This window comes from Ictidomys tridecemlineatus, chromosome 12, assembly GCF_052094955.1.
Source record: "Ictidomys tridecemlineatus isolate mIctTri1 chromosome 12, mIctTri1.hap1, whole genome shotgun sequence".
NCBI classification, from domain to species: Eukaryota; Metazoa; Chordata; class Mammalia; order Rodentia; family Sciuridae; genus Ictidomys; species Ictidomys tridecemlineatus.
This window is the reverse complement of record NC_135488.1, coordinates 7387406-7405317: the sequence shown is the minus strand read 5'-3', so window position 1 is coordinate 7405317 and position 17912 is coordinate 7387406.

Genomic DNA, 17912 nt, shown 5'->3' with positions numbered 1-17912 from the left:
GATATTAAAGGAAAACTAAACCTGTTCAGGAGAAATGGCAATATGTGTGGGGCAATGGCAAAGAGCCAAGCACTGCAGGACTACTGCATAGGGAGGGGGACCCCAGTTCCTTAGAAGAGTAAATGGAGGAAGGCTGAAATGTGTCTTCTCTCATATTTGTAGCTCAGATTTACTTGACACACTGTCTGAGACAAAGTCCTCAGCTTGCAGCCACTCCCTAAGGGTCTGCCTGCTCCCCTCCTTGGCTCCCAGCTATTTCCACCCCAGCCCAGCTTGGCCCTCCTCTGAGCAGGGTGCTGGCCCCACAGGGGAGGTTTGTGTTTGTCCCTTCCCTTTGGAGGTCCTGTGAGTGTCCTACACACAATAGAGTGCAGCACCTGCAGTCCACAGCCACTCTGTGAGTCATAAACCTAAACAGACCTGCTTCCACAGAACCAGGATGACACCCCAGGACCCATGTTGATAGACAGAGAGCTGGCTGAGGGGACTGTGTGGCTTCTGCTGGAACCAGCTCCAGCTTCTGCTGGAACCTGCTTCCAGGACTGTGGCTGGGGTGAGAGAGGCCATGCAGAGCTTGGAGATGCTCCCTCCTGTGAGTGGAGTCAGGAGGGATGCAGACTGAGTCAGCATGGCAGTCCACCAAGAAATACACAGAACCAAGAAACTCCCCATTGTAAAATGTTAACATGATCACAAGACAAAAATCGAGACAGAGAAAAATAAGGCATCATATTCAAATATTTTGCACATAAATATAAAGCATTGTATAAGTTGTTCCTAAGATTTTAAGAAACTTTCATCTTGAGTCAATGTCTAAAAGGTAATCCATATGTTTTTCTCAGTTTTCTTACAAACTGAATGAAAATAGCCAGCACGGTTCTTATCCTGCAAATCACTCATATTTTGAAAGGATCCCATAGATCACAGAACACTAGAGCCCGGGACCTACTCCTGGTTTGAGGACTATCTAGCAACGTGGTTTCAGCCAGAGTGAGGAAGATCAGTGCTGAGCTTTATTTTTAAGCCTGAGGTAGAGGCAGCTGAACAGTCTACATTCTCTTGTAAAGGACCTCGAATAGCTATTGACAATACTGATTGCAACCACAGGCTCCCACCACAGGGACCTCAGTGTGGCTTCTGTGCAGACACCTTGGCATGGTTCACCCTAAAGAGGACCTCAAAGATCAGTGTAGGAGAAAAAGGGTTCCAGGCTGTCATTTGTCATTGGGAATGCGTGATTTTTTTTTTAATGTTGTCATAAATCTCAGCAAATGCATGGTTTTCAATTGTCCTTTTTCTCATTGAGAGGATGTCTCCACAGCTTCTGAGGAATAAGGAAACTTGGCCATCCATTCCTGTCTCTGGAGCCAGGAGAGGACTCTGCACATGAAGAGATGTGAATGTGAGCCTCATCTCCAGAGCCGTGACCTGTCACCTAGAGAGATGCCACACTTTCTCCACCTGGATGAGGAGCGCCTCCCTCCTGGTCCTCCTAGGTACTCATCTTCATGACCAGGTCACCCTCCAGGGATATATTCTATCATGTTTCCTGGATGAAACAGACCCTCATGCTCACAGAAATTATGTAGGGTATATTTTCTTTGGGTGTCATTTACTGTGTCTGCACCATTTGGGGGATAGTATGCTATCTAGATGAAGGAAGTGTGGCCAGCTGTCCCACTGTTACACATGGGAGCCTTCCCTGGGTATGATTTGCTCTGTGTTCATGAAGTCTGTTCAAAATGGCTGTTGGAAGGTGTATGCATAAAATTCCTTGGCAGGCCTCAGGCGACCCAGTTCTCCCTTTGTTCACTTATGATTTTTTATATTCTGCACGTATAAGTGCAGAGTGTGCCAGGAATTCACATCTGAGATAAGGGGGCAGCAGACTGGCAGAGTCCAGGATGCTCATCCCCCCATAGGAAGAAATGGCTAAAATGCTTTCCACATGGAGATACACCACCAGGAATATAATCCACAAGGTGAGATACCTTTCTCAAATAAGACACATCCTCCTCAACTCCTTGGTCACTTGCAGATCTAAGGCACCCTGGGGCCCTTTGCAGGTAATAAGTTTAATAGTTTCAGCTCCCAAATTGCTCTGGTAGAACAATTTTTCAATTTTCCCATACTCAACAAAAATATGTATAAAATTATAAAAAAAACAGCATTACTATTTGCACACAATAATACATAAATTACAGTTTCAATTGGAACTGTTGAAGCATAGGTACTCTAAATGATTCAAATGCCTCTCCCCTTTCATCCCTTTCATCCTGAAGCAAGGGACAGATAGTGAACAAGGCAACACCATTTCTGCTGCTTCTCTTCTGTTCCCCCTAGACTCCTATCTTGAGAACTTCTCTCAGAAAGGAATTGGAAGTTCTCTTAAGTTTTCCATTTTGCATTCTAGATATGACATTAAAAAGGATCAACTAGTCTGCATACTAGGAAATTACAAATGATCCACAAATGTGCCTCATTTTTATGTGTGCTTGGGTCTAACCTCAATCACTATCATGAGAGAAGGTCTTAAGAAATCATCTACTAAGAAATAAAATTTAAAGGGGCCCTCCCAACTTAATTCATTTAAGAACAAATTCAGGAAGATTTTCAAAAGATCCAAATACATATATTGTAATGATTCAGAACTTATGCCAGGTGTTTGACCTCACCTGAAAGTATAGTGTACTATTGCTTAGCCAAACTTTAGCCTCCAAGAAGAAGGAGGCCACCCTAAAAGCAATGTGGGGGAAGACCTACACCATCCTATGACTCAACAACATAGACTACAGGTGAGCCTTTTTGTTTTTCTGGAGTGTTAGCAATTACCTGGGACATGCTGTGATCTGGGTGATGAGCAGGAAGCATGGAAAATAATTGTTGTGGGCCTTCAGGAAGGTCCTGCTCTTTTAATGGAGGGATTAAGGGAGACCGTGCATGACACTCTAAATCCTAATAAGAATGGCTGCACATTTTCAAAGGATAGATTTATCATTCAGTTGGCCCCAGACACTCAGAGGAAATGACAAAAGTTGACATATGGCCTTGGTCAATCCTTAGATGTTACCCCACAGCTTGAATAGAGATCAAGTAAAAAGAAACAAAGAGAACAGAGATAGGAAAAGATTGAAGTGCTAGTCTTAGCCCCAGAAAGAAAACACTTCCTGGGTGGAAACTTTACACCCCCTCTCAATTATTAGCAGGATTTGGAAGCTCAAGTACATTAAAACAGGGCCTTACTTTGAGCCCCTGTCCTCTGAACCAAATTTAATCTGTTTATCACTGAGAAAAATTATCATAAAAATAATCACCCTCAATATACTAACAGTCATATACAAACCAGCTCAACAGCACATAGATTATCTCAGTAAAAAGATTAACATAATAAGCTCATTTTCAAGCATAATAAAAAATAGGGTAGTGCCCTACAACACCCATTGATATTTTTTATTTTAGTAAAATTGTACATAATTATTTGAGCTAATCTTACTACATTAAGTAAAGATATTAAATATATTCATACAACTATATCTTTATATATAAAGATTATTTTGATCTAAGTCCCTTAAGATATCATTGCTAAGTCAATGCCACATAAAATTCTAAATTACATCACTTTCCTAAACAATATGTTGACTTATTTTTGCCATCAATATTTAAGGTACTGAATCTCCATACTTAAATGAACACTAGGTTTTATAATAATAAAACTTTTTCATAGATTTGTAAGATTTCCCCTGTGTGTGGACACAGTGTCACAGAGTACACTAGGGGGAGGTGAAATGTCATGATATAGGTCAGATTGGTGTAGGGAAAGAGTTGGAGAAGAGAGAAGGAGAGACTTTGGGGGTATGCAGATAGAGGGTGCATACTCTCAAGGTTCACAGACTGGGTATGACCACCATAATATAAAGTCTGTTCCATGAAGATTTTAATGCACCTTACATGGGAAGAGGGACTTTTCAGGTGTGAATGCACAGTATTTACAGGAGAGATAATCCTGAATTAGCCAAAGGGGCTGAGTGCAGTCACAGCCATCCTCCAGAAAGAGAGACAGAGGGAGATTTAACACAGACGGAAAAAGGGAGGTCGTGTGGACACAGAGACAGAGACTGGAGTGATGTGGCTATGGCCAGGGAGAACTTCAGCTTCTAAAAGCTGAAGACATGTGGGCAGACTCACCCCGGCTCTGCAGATGGCCCAACCTGCCAAAACCCTGATGGTGGCTCACTGGAAATTAGTCAAGCATATGTCCTGCAGAGCTGTGCTGCTGAGCATTGTTGTGGCTTCCAATCACACTGTGTGCCCATTTGTTACAACAATCCTTGAAAACAGGGAAGTCAGAAATCAAGAACCCCAGAGCCAAGTCAGTATGCTTGCTGCCTCCTGCTTCCTTTTTTATTGCTGCACATAAATGAGTTGTTAGGGATTTATAAGTAGGCAAAAAAAGCACATGGAACCCTGGGAGGCCTCGAGGAGCTTGTGGCTGGTCTAGAATAAATGTTGATGACTCCTAGAAGAGAATGATGAATGCCTGGGAATATCCTACACATTGAATTCTTTTTGTGTTCTTCAAAGTGCATGGAAAGAGGGTGGGATATGTTCCTGAGGATCACCTGGTACAACTCTCAATACCCTGGATAACTTTTGTGCTGCATTTTACTAAAACGTCACATCACAGGTCTTATTCCCAGAGCTACGAGTCAGTGATGCAGGGCTGTGATTTGAAGGCAGGTAAACCATTTTTACCTGAAGTACATCTTCTATGTGGCCAGATGCATTTCAGAGAAAAGTGTCAAATCCAGAAGGATACTGTAAAGCTGACTGTTCATGCTGCCCCAACCCACACCATGCTGACCGTGATCCTAATGTCTTTCCCTTATTCTCCCATTGTATTTCAGATTTAGGGGCAGAGTGCATCTCCATATCCTAGGTCCTCTCTTGTCCTTCTCCTCCCAACCTTCTGACTTACTACTTACCTCTCATATTCCATCATGCAAACATAATCATCCTCTCTTAGATTAAAAAAAAAAAAAAAAAAAAAAAAAAAAAAAAAAAAACAAGACATCTAACTTCCCTTCCCATCACTCTGTGTGTGTCAGCTATGCCAGGCTCTCACATCAGGAAATTGACAAGAGGTTGCATGATCCACACAAGAGACTTTCTACTTAAGATCTCTTTGCAAGTTCTCCCTATATTAAAATGGCCTATGGCTTTTGTTAAAATGACACCAAATCATGACATGGTGGAAATATTTGGGGAATCAAAAAACTGACACCCTCTCATGGAAACTACAGAAAATTTCATCCCTCTCTGACCATCTTGCTGCAGCTACAACAGATCACAAGGCCCCCCTGGCTGTAAGCAGCACAAACTGATCATCTCACAGTTCTGAAGTCAGAATTGGTTCTGAGCCAAGATCAAGGGCTCAGGATAGCTGAGTTCTTCCAGGAGGCTTTTGGGAGCCAATCTACCTCAAACCTCGCTATTTCCCAGTTGCATCCATCCTACCTGCTCCTGGCCCCTTCCCCATTACTCAAGGCCCCTTTCCATGTTCAAGGCCCCTCTCTGCTTGAGATTCCCTCTATCAACAGTGAGGGCTATGTTGTTTTCTTCCAGGTAATTCTGAACACACTTCACATCTTTAATTCTCAACTCAATCGATGTGCCAGATTTCTTTACGACCTATGGTTGTGTTCATAGACTCCTGCAAAAAGCCATCCATGAATTACTTGAGGGACTCCTCTCATGGCAGATGGGGAAATTTAGGTTTGGAATTGAGAACTATGTTGTGGCTCTTCTCACTCAAATGATCGCCCAATGCTCATGACCTCTGTCTTTACTCCACTAGGAATATCCCTTTGGTAGCTCTGGTGGTGGGCACAACCCATTGGAAACTGGGAAACCCACCTCTTACCCATGCTGTTCCAATGTCCACAAACCCCAAAACATCATAGAGTTTATACATCGTCCTCTCTTTCTATTTTTGTTTTTACTTCCAAAGCTAAACTATCCCCTTGTTTCTTTCATGCCTCCTCCTTATCTTCCAAGGGTCAGTAACACAAAACTGTGCTTATGTCATGGGCCAGGCTACATGGGCAATGACTACACAGACTCCATTTTGCCTTGAGACACCAATGTTCTGTAAGAAGTGTTTCTCCCAGGGAACCCTGCCTCTGTGCCCATCAATAGGGGCTGAGAACAGCATGTTTGGCAGCACAAAATGGCAATTCTTATACCATGTAAAAATGTTCTTCCCTTTGTTCCCATTTTTCTTGGATAAAGTACCCTGTCAGAGATTAATTGTCTAGATGTTACTAACATTTTTTTTTAACTTGTAATCAATAAGAGAGTTTTGGGCCCACTCCCTTTTCGGCTTATAATTTTAGATCTCATGATGTTTGTTAATGGTTTTGAATCATAGCAACAGCCACTTATGTATTAAAGTGGTTTTGGACTATAAAGAGTATACTCAAACCCAAGGAGGGGGTTAAAGTGTGTAAATTTGCAGCCTCACCTTTGGGCCACCAGCTGTTGAATCCAGACCACCAACTGGTGAATAAAGTTTCTGTCTCCTGCTCTAAGATCCACTTGGTGATTTATTGCAATCTTGCCTTAACTCTTAAAACACAAGAACAGCCTGTCTTCAACCAGTAAATACTACAGATCACCACTCACAGCTCAGGGGACTAACTGTGTCCTGTGGGCCCAGGGAACCATGTTCACCCCAAGCAAATCTGAGCTTCCCTGGTCTGACGTGGGACACCTGGATACACTGAACCTGTATTGATTGACCAGGAGGATTCCACCCTGCAGCTGTGGCCAGACTGCGCAGCCCTGCTGATTTGCATGTGCCCACAGCAGAGCCCACTGTCCTGAGGACTTCTTAAGATGTTGCTCACACCCTGTGCATGATACAGTCCCAGTCAGGACACAGCATGGCCATGAAGGCCCCTGCTCAGCTCCCGGGGCTCCTGCTGCTCTACCTCCCAGGTAAGGAGGGACAGTACTGGGGATGTACTAATCAGAGTGTGGTCATTGCTGCCTGGCTACTCAGGAAAGTCCTCTTGGAACATCACTACTTACAAGGATATTTCTTTTAATGTTTGCAATGTCAAGTGTCAATGTGACATCATGATGACCCAGTCTCCATCCTCCTTGTCTGTGTCTTCTGGAGACAGAGTCACCATCACCTGCAGGGCCAGTCAGGGCATTAGCTATTATTTACACTGGTATTAGCAGAAATCAGAACAAGCTCCTGATCTATAGTGCATCCAATCTGCAATCTTGGGTCCTCTCGAGGTTCAGTGGCAGTGGATCTGGGACAGATTTCACTCCCACCATCAGCAGCCTGGAACCTGAAGATGTTGCCAATTATTACTATCAACAGAGTAGCAGTTCCTCTCCCACAGTGACACAGGCTATGACAAAAACTTTGCAGGGAGCAGAAGTCTGAGGCTGGGCTGCCTCAGCTGCTCCTCCTGCTGCCTCCACCTGCTAGAGGGCACTGCTCAGAGGCAGCCAGGCCCTGATCACTACAAGGAGGGTCAGTCAGAGGATCCAGAGGGTCTCCTTTGAACCCTGACCCTTCAACTCAGCCCCAGCATGCAATGAGCTCACTGTATGATACAGAAAGTAATTTAAGACGTGAAGAGATTGAATTAGACAGTATCAGGGACTGTGCAGAAAAGATAATCCTCTCCATGTATTCCACATGGGAATACTTTAGACTTTATTTTTTAGCATAGTGTAAATATCCAGGAAAATTGGGGTGAAGTACAGAGTTCTCCTGTGTCCTCCCTGCTACCACAGCCCCTCCATCACCACCCTTGTTGACTCTGTTGCTTCTGTTACAATGTGTCAACCTATTTCCATGTCTACCGGTCACACCAGGGTCACTTTGTGCATTGTGGAAGTAGTTAAATGGACAGTGACCTGTGTCTACAGTGTGCCCTGGCACAGTGCAGGTCCCACCCTCACACTATCTGAGCTCCAGCTGCTCTTCATCCCCCTCTCTACTGCAGACTTTCATAATTTTTCATCCTGTAGTTTCACCTCAACTGACTGACAGGGGCCTGGCATTAACAGCATGTGAGATATTCAGACTGGCTCTTACCTCAGTGCTGTGCACATAAGTTTCCTCCAGGGGTTTCAATGATGTGATAGGTAGGGGTTTTCTTTTTCTTTTTTTTTTCTTTTTAAATTTTTCTTCAAACTTGGTACTGAATTCAGGCATGTGCTACCACTTAGCTACATTTATAGTCCTATTTTTATATTTTGAGAAGTGATCTCTTTAAGTTGTTAGGTCCTTGCTAAGTTGCTGAACCTGACCTTAAACTTGTCATTCTGTTTTCTCAGCCTCCTTGTTGCTGGGGTTACATGTGAGCATCATTGCACCTACCTTAAATGCTGTGTTCTTTTCATTGCTGAGTAATATTCTATTTTCTGGATCTGTAACAGTATTGATCCATTCCTCTACTGAAGGGCAGACTTGTGTCTTCCAAGTTTTCAATGTAGAACAAAGATTTTTTAATAAGTTTTCATTTATAGATTTTTATTCACCTTTTAGATGTGTACTTTCACCATCTTTAGTTTCATAGCAGAATGTCTCCTGTTATCAGAATCTATCACACTGTCCTCCATATCCTGTTTTTATCTTGGAGACAGTTTGTGGACACTCCCCAGAGCAATGAGCTGACTAGAGTGGCTTGTGACTGCAACCAGGACCAGGTCAGCAGCAGTGATGAGGCCTGGGCTCTGCTCTTGCTGCCTGTGGGGTTCTCCCTCCTGGACTTGGCCATCCCTGGGGGCGGGGACAGGGTGTTTCCCATGTGTTTTAATTTGCATTTCCCTGGTGACCTGGAGTGTCACAGTAATGTTTGGACAGACGTCTACAATGTGCAATGGACAGATCCAGCTCTCAAATTCTTGACACTTTTCCATTCTTTATGGTCCTTTCCCATCCTGTGTTCCAAGGTCCCTGCTCCTGTCATGTCCCTATTCTCTATAGAGCCCCTCACAGCCACTTTGTGGTCAGCTACACACTCTCTTCATGTTTCTACAACTGAGGGCTTTTTATTTTACAATGATTCCTGAGGAATATTTCCTGGATCCACAGTCTTTTTCTTCAGCACCTCAAAGTGTGTCCTTTTCTTTGTCCTCCCTGTTTCCAGGGGAGAAATTCTCTGTTTATTCCAGTTGCTTCTCCCATAAAACTAAGAAGTCTCTTTTTCCTCCCAGCTTTTAAGGTCTTGGTCTCTGTCTTGAGAAGCTGGCAGTGTGGCTGAGGGGTGGGCTGGAAGCACCTCCTGGTCATCTGAGTCCCTGTTCTCTGGCCCACTAGGCTGTCTCCAGGATTCTCTAGCTGGGTGTGACCATGGCTGTCCCTCCTGCTGCCTCCTTTCTCTGTCTGCTCCATTCACCTGCTCAACTCCCCACTGGGCTCTTATTATTGTGAATGGAGTTTTCAGTCCTGGAACTTTTCTTTTTCTGTTTTTACACAGTTTCTGTCCCTGGCTGATGCTTTCTGTTTGTTCTTCATTTGTTTCAAACACATTTGCAATTGCTGGTTGATGCACTTCTATTGTGGTTGATTTAAAATCCTGTTCAGATGATCCTTAGGGACATGTTAACTCAGTGTTAATGTGAACTGACTGAATTTTCTCATTCATAAAAGGTTATTCAGGATTTTATGAAGATGAGTGTTTTCTTTGCTACCTGGACATTTTAGGAATTGGGTCACATCACAGGGCTGGAAATTCTGAATTACTGACGAGACCGTAGTACAGGCCAGCACTGTGATTTATTGCCTACATAAGGTCAGGACCAACCCAAGTAAACAGTTTATTTTTCTTCTAGTCCTTGAAACCTCTTTGGAAGCACTTAGGAGCCACAGATGCCTGAATTCAAGGCAAATCCTGCTAATCACCAGTCTGTGTTGGTCAGTTTTACTTTGTTCTGCCAAAAACTCAGCACAAATCTAATGTAGTGCAGGAGGAGTTTATTTGGGCTCATGGGTACAGAATTCCAGTCCATAGTCAGCTGACCCCATTGCTCTGGGCCAGGTGGTCAGAACATCAGAGCAGAAGGGTGTGGTGGGGACAGCTGTTTCACCCATGGTGGCCAGGAATTGCAAAGAGAGAAAAGAAGGAGCTTCAGGGAGGATGCACCTTCCAGGCTCACCCCTAGTAACCACCTTCTCCAGCCACTCCCACTGCCCTCAGTCACCACCCAGTGAGTCTACTCAGACCAGGAAGGACTGATCAGGCTCAGCTCTCTAAATCTTTTCATGTCACCTCTGAATATTTCTACATTAACAAAGAAGTTTTATAGGGACATTCTCATGTCCAAGCCATAACAAATCCTAAAGAAGAACACAAGCAATCACTGTAAAATAACTGTCTTCTTTCTCATTTGCAGTTAATATCTTAAAACACTGACTTTTGGTGGCCAGGTTAGAAATAAAATTCCCAACATAATCCTGAAGGAAGCTTGTCATGGAGCAGAAATCTAAGAGTCCTCCCCTTTCCTGCTCCCTTACTCTTCTCCATGCTGGGCCTTCCCAGGAAAACTGCAGCCTCTGTTGAGCCTGTGTTCACACTGTCAGGGCTTAAAATAGTGTCCTCTTGTGCTTTCTTCTGACTGTTCCTGATTTTATGTTATGCTCATATGAGGACAGCTCTCACCTTCTTTTGACAAGTGTGCATTACTGTTCCTCAGGACTTATGTCCTCCAGGTCATCCTCTTCTCAACAACCAAATGAAAAGAAGAAACCTACTCAATATAGTTCAATTACACAGCTTGGCACAAACCATCAAGAAATGTGACTTTTGATTGTGTACTTACTAATGGATGATGAGTTAGTAAACCTTCAGGATATACTTGAAGGTATTCTGTAGTAAACTCAGAGAGGCATTCTAAAGCTGGGATCAGGACCTGCTACCCTGTAGAGTCTAGAGTTGCAAGAGTAGAAAGTCACATGCCCCTTAGTTCCAAAGACATTCCTTCCTGCCATCTGGATAATGATATTAAAGATAAAGTGCATCTTGAGGGAGACTTCTACAGTTTGCAGGTGATCAAATCCATGTGGGTTTTAGGGTGAAATTGTGATTGGAGCACCAGTGGGAGCCATGATCAGGCACTTATTGTTCCTGGTCCTGGAGAACACAGTAGTCCTGGTGAGGAGATTTCCATCTCAGTCAACTATACCCTGTCTGAGTGTCTGGATGTTGACACTCCTTAGAGTTTATGGGCAGGAAGACACACATGACCACAGCATAGGTGTGTGAGGAGGAAGACACCACAGCCCTCCAGGGGACAGTGATCTGAAACTAAAGCACTCCATGGTGGCAGGTGACATTTGGTTCTGCTACAGACAAATCAGATACTCTGAGGTGGGTGTATTACCAACTGCACAGTAGAGGTGGTGGAGAGACGTGTCACTTGTCATGACTCCCATCCCTGCCTCCACTTGATTAAAGATCTTTTGTGCAAATATGGTGGTAATAAGGGGGGCACACAGACCAGACAGTCTTCCCAGGGGAGAGAGACTTCTAGCACACATGGCCACTTAGCTCTTCTCTGTGGCACCTTCTCTGCTATCCCAAAGAATCCATAAAGTCTGCACATGCAGAACCCACTCCACAAGCCCATCTGCTGCACCTTCTCAGGATCACTGTGTCTGATTTTCTGTCTTCTCCTTGAGACACTCAGCCAAGCAGCTATCCAGGAGTCCCTGCACAGATCTTTGACCAGGGCATCCCCTGTCCACACACCATATGCTCTTCCTAAATATCTACTATGTTAATGTGATATACAAGATCCACCATTGTCATGAGCTGTCCATGGGTTGTGTGTGGGTCACTGTGCATGGAAGCCTGGTGCATAGGAACATCTGGTGTTTGGGAATGACCAGTGGGCATTTTCTCAGGTCAATTGCCCAGAGACATTGTGAATTTTTATCCCTCTCTGTCATGACCCACACAGCACATGAGATGGGTGTGACCTGCCAAGGTGCCAATCAACCTGCTGACTGCAAGACAACAGGAAGCAAGGCTCCCCTTTGAAATCCCTACCTTTAATGTACCCCCTTAAGTAACCCACCAGAGCAATCTTTCCTTTGTCTAATTCCAGCTCTTTCATCTACTGAGTGTATCAGGGGCTCAGCTTTTTTAATATATTTCTAACACTTTGTCATTTGTCCTTCCCCAATTATTTTAGATTTTAACTTTTCAGGTGGCTTACACCCTCTTTGGCAGAAAGAAGAACCTGCCAAGGAGATTCTGGGTGTGACCCCTGGAAACCCATTCTTCTGTCTACACTCTGGGAACATACACTGTATACCTTACATATGTCATTTTATGAGGCTAATCCATTCAGGTCAAAGCCTAGTTTGTTTTTCCCCCCCATTGACATTATCTAATTGAGACAATCTTGTTATTCCTGGAGTAAGCTCATACAGAAGTGCAAGAGTAAGGCAGAAACTTGGTAGTAGACATCAGGATAATGTTCATGGATTATGACTTGGACATGTATCTGCTGATTACCAACAGTATTAGCTGCGTCTTAACATAAAGTAAGCTACTTGTTCATTCTTCCAACAATAATTTTTGGCATAAAAGTCCCAGCATCAAAAATACAGATATAGGTCTCAGGTGATGAGATTTCATTAATGACTTTCACTAATTACTTTATATAAAATTCATTTTTGAACAATCACGTTTCAGTATAGCACATATTTGATTCCAAACATTACATAACACAATATTAATGGTGATATTTCTACAGTGCACCTCTTGCCAGACACACTCACACATTATCTTTACAGAAAAATTTCATATTGGAGATCATTGTATGTTATACTCTGGAGTTGTGTGCCATGATTGCTAGATATCAAATGTAAAATAGCCTGAGTGATAGGGGACTTTCTGTGGGGCACTCAGAGCTGCCTGTGTGTGAGCTGTCTTTGCTGGATGTGAAGATGCTATTTTCAAGTTCTGCTCCACTTACTCTAAGAACATGCCCAGACTTTCCCCACTCCTTCTAGGGTCAGAGCTCAGGAGATACAGTTGTAACTAGCCACCTGGTCCTGATGTCACATGGCTTCATGAGACAGTCCTCCGTCCCCAACCTCCTTCCCAGGATGGACCCTCCCATCAAGCACCACTCTCCTAGGGTCTCTCCATCCTCCTTTGTAGGGAACAACAAACCTTAGCTGACATTTTACATACAAGCTGCCTTTGTATCATTTTAAAAGATCCTTGTTGCTCTTGTAACTTTCCTTTTGATTGCCCAATTGATCTTTTTCACTGTGAAAGTTGTACCTGGAGTTTAGTTGAGATCACCGTATTTTTATGTAATATAAAAGCCAGGACATATCCTCTTGTGCTTGAGGGTTTTCAGCTGCATGACAGAGTTTGCTGGAATAAGTAACAGCCCTCACACAGATAGGACAGGTGCACCTTAGCCAGTGTGTAACCCAGGCACTGCTGTCCTCATGGTCGTGGGGATGAAGGCATGCAGAAAAGAGTGACTGCAGGAGGAAAAGAGAACAGAATCATTTTAATCCCTGTTGAATTCTGTGTGGAGTCTGCTGTGATGTGTGGTGTGTGGTGTGTGTGGCCGTTCCTCTGTGTGGATCAGGGATGGCCCAGGGCCATCTTGAGATGCACCTGAGAGGGGAGGAAGGAACCCCATGGCCAATGAGGGACAGCAACAACAAGACCAGAAGAATTACTTGGGAAAAGGAGGGACCTGAAAAGCTCAAAACAAAGTGTTCATTGAAAAAAAAAAAAAAAAATATATATATATATATATATATATATATATATATATATCTTCTGCAGTGTGTGCAAAATCAACCAAGGCCTACAGTGATTGATAACTTTTTCAAATACTTCATATAAAAATCATTAGTTAATTGGCCACAGTCTACAGCATGGATGAGCCGACTTTCAACAGTTCTGTAAAGACATAACTGTACATGATTTTATTACTTCCCATCCTCTTCTTCCCTCTCACATGGGACTTTCTGATCTGTCTCCAGGGCTGGGAAACAAACTGTTTTCTTTTTCAATGTGACCTCCACAGTATCAGCTCACCAGAAAAGGTTTCTGGGTAGGTGACCTTGGACACCTTCACTTTCCCCTCCTGTTTTCATGTCCTCAGTCAATGGGTTAGTGGCTGGGATGAATCACAGCTGTGATGTGCTGAACCTCCCAGGCCACAGCAGACTCCAGACCTCAGCCAGGGACCAAGCTCCTGACACACACTCCCCTGCAGAGCCCCAGTGTCACCATCCTCCTGGCCCATCTCCAAATGGGTCTGTTCTTTATTTAAAAATAATGTCATAAAACTTGATTAAAAAAGAAAAACTGAAGCTGTTCTTGCCTGGGCAGAGAAAACATCATTCACCCATAACCCTGGAGACACAGGACTCCTACAGAGAAGGTGGGGGTCTGAGAAGGATCCTCAGGGACCAGGGGTACGTCCCTCCATTGCTCAGAACCTGCAGAGTCTGAGGGAAGAGGCTTAGTGTCTGGTGGCACCTGGAGCTTCAGCATCTTTGGGACCTTCCCTCCTACTCTCCTAGCACCCTGGGTAACCTCACCCAACTTCTGAGTGCTAGTTGGGGCCTGAGAGCCCCTGGAGCTGCTAAGAGTCATGAATTTTCTAATTATCACACTCCTCAACTTAGAAATTTACCATTTATTTCTGGTGAGTCTTTCAAAGCCCTGGGCAATTGGCAAGAGAAGACAGATTCTAGACATGGAGGTGCTGTGGTTCACCCCAGCCATTAGTGTCATCTGCCACAGAAGGTGGGAACCTCTACTCATGAGGCCTTCAACTCTCTGGGACCCCAGGGTGAGGGTGAAGATGCCCTCAGGGCTGACCTCTCCCAGGGCTCCTCTATCCCCCCTGTGGGCACAGGTCTTAGCACATGTGCTGGGGCTGCACAGAATTCACTCACCTTGGTCCCTCCTGAGCAACCCTCTAGGAAAAAAGGACGGGGCAGTGTTAATGGCAGATGTCCTTCACAAATGACACTGATGAATGGGGTTGACAGCTGGTGGCCCAGTGTTGTAGAGAACTTTTAACACTGTGAACAAAAGACCTGAGAAGAACAGATCCAGAGGAGGGACATTTACTTGGTGCTCATGGTTTCAGTGTTCAGTCCACTCCACTGCCCTGGGCCTGAGGTGAGGCAGGGCATCTTGGCTCCTCCAGGCACTTTGTCTGTTTCTGAGTTATTTCTGGATTTGGGGTGTGTCTGCCTTGACCTTTGTCAAATGCTTATACTGGACTATGTCTTTCCATGACCTGAGTTAGGGATTCCATGGGAGACTGGAGATAACACTGGGGAAATACAGGGACAACCCATCAGTGAAACCTTTGCAAAAAGCAGGGGCACTTCAGTGACACTGAAGTCTTCTTTTGAAAGAATGTCACAACCAAGAGTAAACATAACTAAAAGTCTGGAGATAAAATTGTTTGAAAAAAACTGTGACTGGAACTTTGAAAGTAGCCATGTTTGAAAATAGTGACATTCCAAGTGGATACAAATCAGCTGGTCTCTGCTCAGCAGGGGACTCTCAATCACCCATGTGGCCCAACTAAAGACCCATCAGCCAACTCCTTGTCCCAGAAAGGTGAAAAAATGGAAGGTGACAGTGAACCCACATAGGAACCACAGGAAGGGATAAGCCTTCAGCCTGATGTGCAAACTAATGACCTTGACCCTTTCTCAACATCACTTTAACATAGACTGATGTAAGCTCAGGCGATAAACCACATAAGCCCATACATTAGCATACCCAAGGGTGTGTCAGGTCCCCTCCCTGGTTGAGGGACTTCTCTCACTTTTCCTGAAATAAATCCTACTCCATTTACACTTCCCTTTTATTATTGTCCATTAATTTTATTCCATGAAGGAAATTGGTAAAGCAGAAAACCAGTCTCTTCTCAAACCTCTGTATCCACTGCTGTCCCTCCTGATTTAATAAAAGACAAACATCAATTGATCTGAGGCTTTGGTTTATAGTAAGGGTTTGGAATTAAATAGAAATGAGAAGTCACAATATGTACTGCAAACAGGAAGTCCTCTAAAGCACAGGGAATGGTAATGTAAACTGCATGCTCTCACAGTTCTGGGAGTGTGCTCATGAAGAGGCAGATACATAAACAGAACAAAGAGAGGGCAGCTGTGACAATAGAGGACAATCTGTTCCTGTGTCAGAGCCCAGAGCACCTCTGCAGAGGCAGTCCTTGGAGGAATCATGGAATATGAATAAATGAAGTCCAAATAGTAAGGTTTGAAAGACCAAGGCCACCTGATAGGAATGCAGATTCTGAACATGGGAGATTCCCTGGTGCTGCTCCAAAACCAGAGCTCACCTGCCACTGAAGGCCCAGGCTACAGGCCTGTCTTCCTTGGACCTGCATGGGATCCCAGTTGTAGAGGCCTGCTACACCTCCCAGGTGACTCCCAAGTTTTCACCCTGGTCCACGTGTCTTCTGCAGGTGCAATGGGTGGTGAGGAATCTTCCTCTTCTGGATCCTTCCTCTAAGATGAGGTGCCTCATGGAGCTTCTCCACAAGAGTCAGAATCAGGGTCCTAGGAACAGTGTTCCCAGAAGCCATGGTGAGTCCTGCAGTATCCAGCTGACCTTCCCCTGTGGCCACTGTGGGTCAGGCCCACCATGGCCATTGGTAGGCTCCCTTGCTGAGGCTTCTGATGGGTTGATGGGTTTTATGATTTTTAGTTTGTAACTAAGGCCATGATGTGGCTGTCATGGTTACTGTGTGATCAAAGCCATAAACCCTCTGAGTCAGCACATGCACTCAAGGTCATAAAGTGTAATCTGTGAGCAGGAGCCCTGTGTACCCTGTTGGCAGGGGCCTTGTTTGTTTGAACTGCAAATTAAAGGAGTCTAGGAAAATGGCTCAGGGATGGGGTCTGGCTACACGTTATTGCTCCCTCTGAATAAAGAATGACCAGCATTCCCACCTGCCTCACATCCTTCAACTGCCAGATCCTGAGCCCCACTTCCTGAGCCTGAGTCTCCTCCTCACAAAGGCAGTCATTATTTCCAGCTCTTGGAGTTCTGTCAGGAAGGACAGGACACAGAATATTTTCTATGTGCCACAAAGTGCCTTTAGCAAGTTGGAATCACATTATGAAAGCTTCATTAAGTCACAGAATCCACAGTAAAGGAAGAAATTAAAAGCAAGGGATAAGGTTCCTTTCACCAAACAATGAAACCCTTTTACCAAATGAAATGCAAACCAAGTGTGGACATGGAGTTATTTCCCATCCTGATCAAGGTGTCAGGCTGAACAGCATAATCTGTGTCACTGAGAGCTATTCCGAGAGCAGAGTTCCAGGCCTGCTGGAGGAGAATCTGCACTTCTAGAATGTGGAGTGGTCCCTACACATGAGATTTGGGTGACTACCTGTAAGATACAATTTTTTTAGATAGAGTTCTTAATCTGCAACAGGCCTTTTAATGAAATTTCAATTTAAACACTTATTAATAAAAAAACACTTTTTAGGCATTTTTTGGTTGCTATAGCAAAATTCCTGAGCTAAGTAAGTGCTCAGTAAAGAAAAGTTTTGTTTCATAGTTTTCAAGCCCTAAAGTCCAAGGTTGGGCAGTCTAACCTGTTGTCCACAGTTGAGGTCCCCTGGGCAGTGTCACAGCATGGTGTGTGGGTGAGAAGGGTACCAGCTGCTGGCTATAGTGTCCAGGCCAGTGGTGTGGCCTCACTTATGACCACCCACTCTGGAGAGGACTCCCTCTGTATGTGAGTCCAGCACTGGTCCTTCTAGGGGCAGCAGCTTCATTGACCTGGCCCCTCCCATCAGACCCCACCTCTTAAAGAACCAACCATTTTCTATCAAGGCCACACTG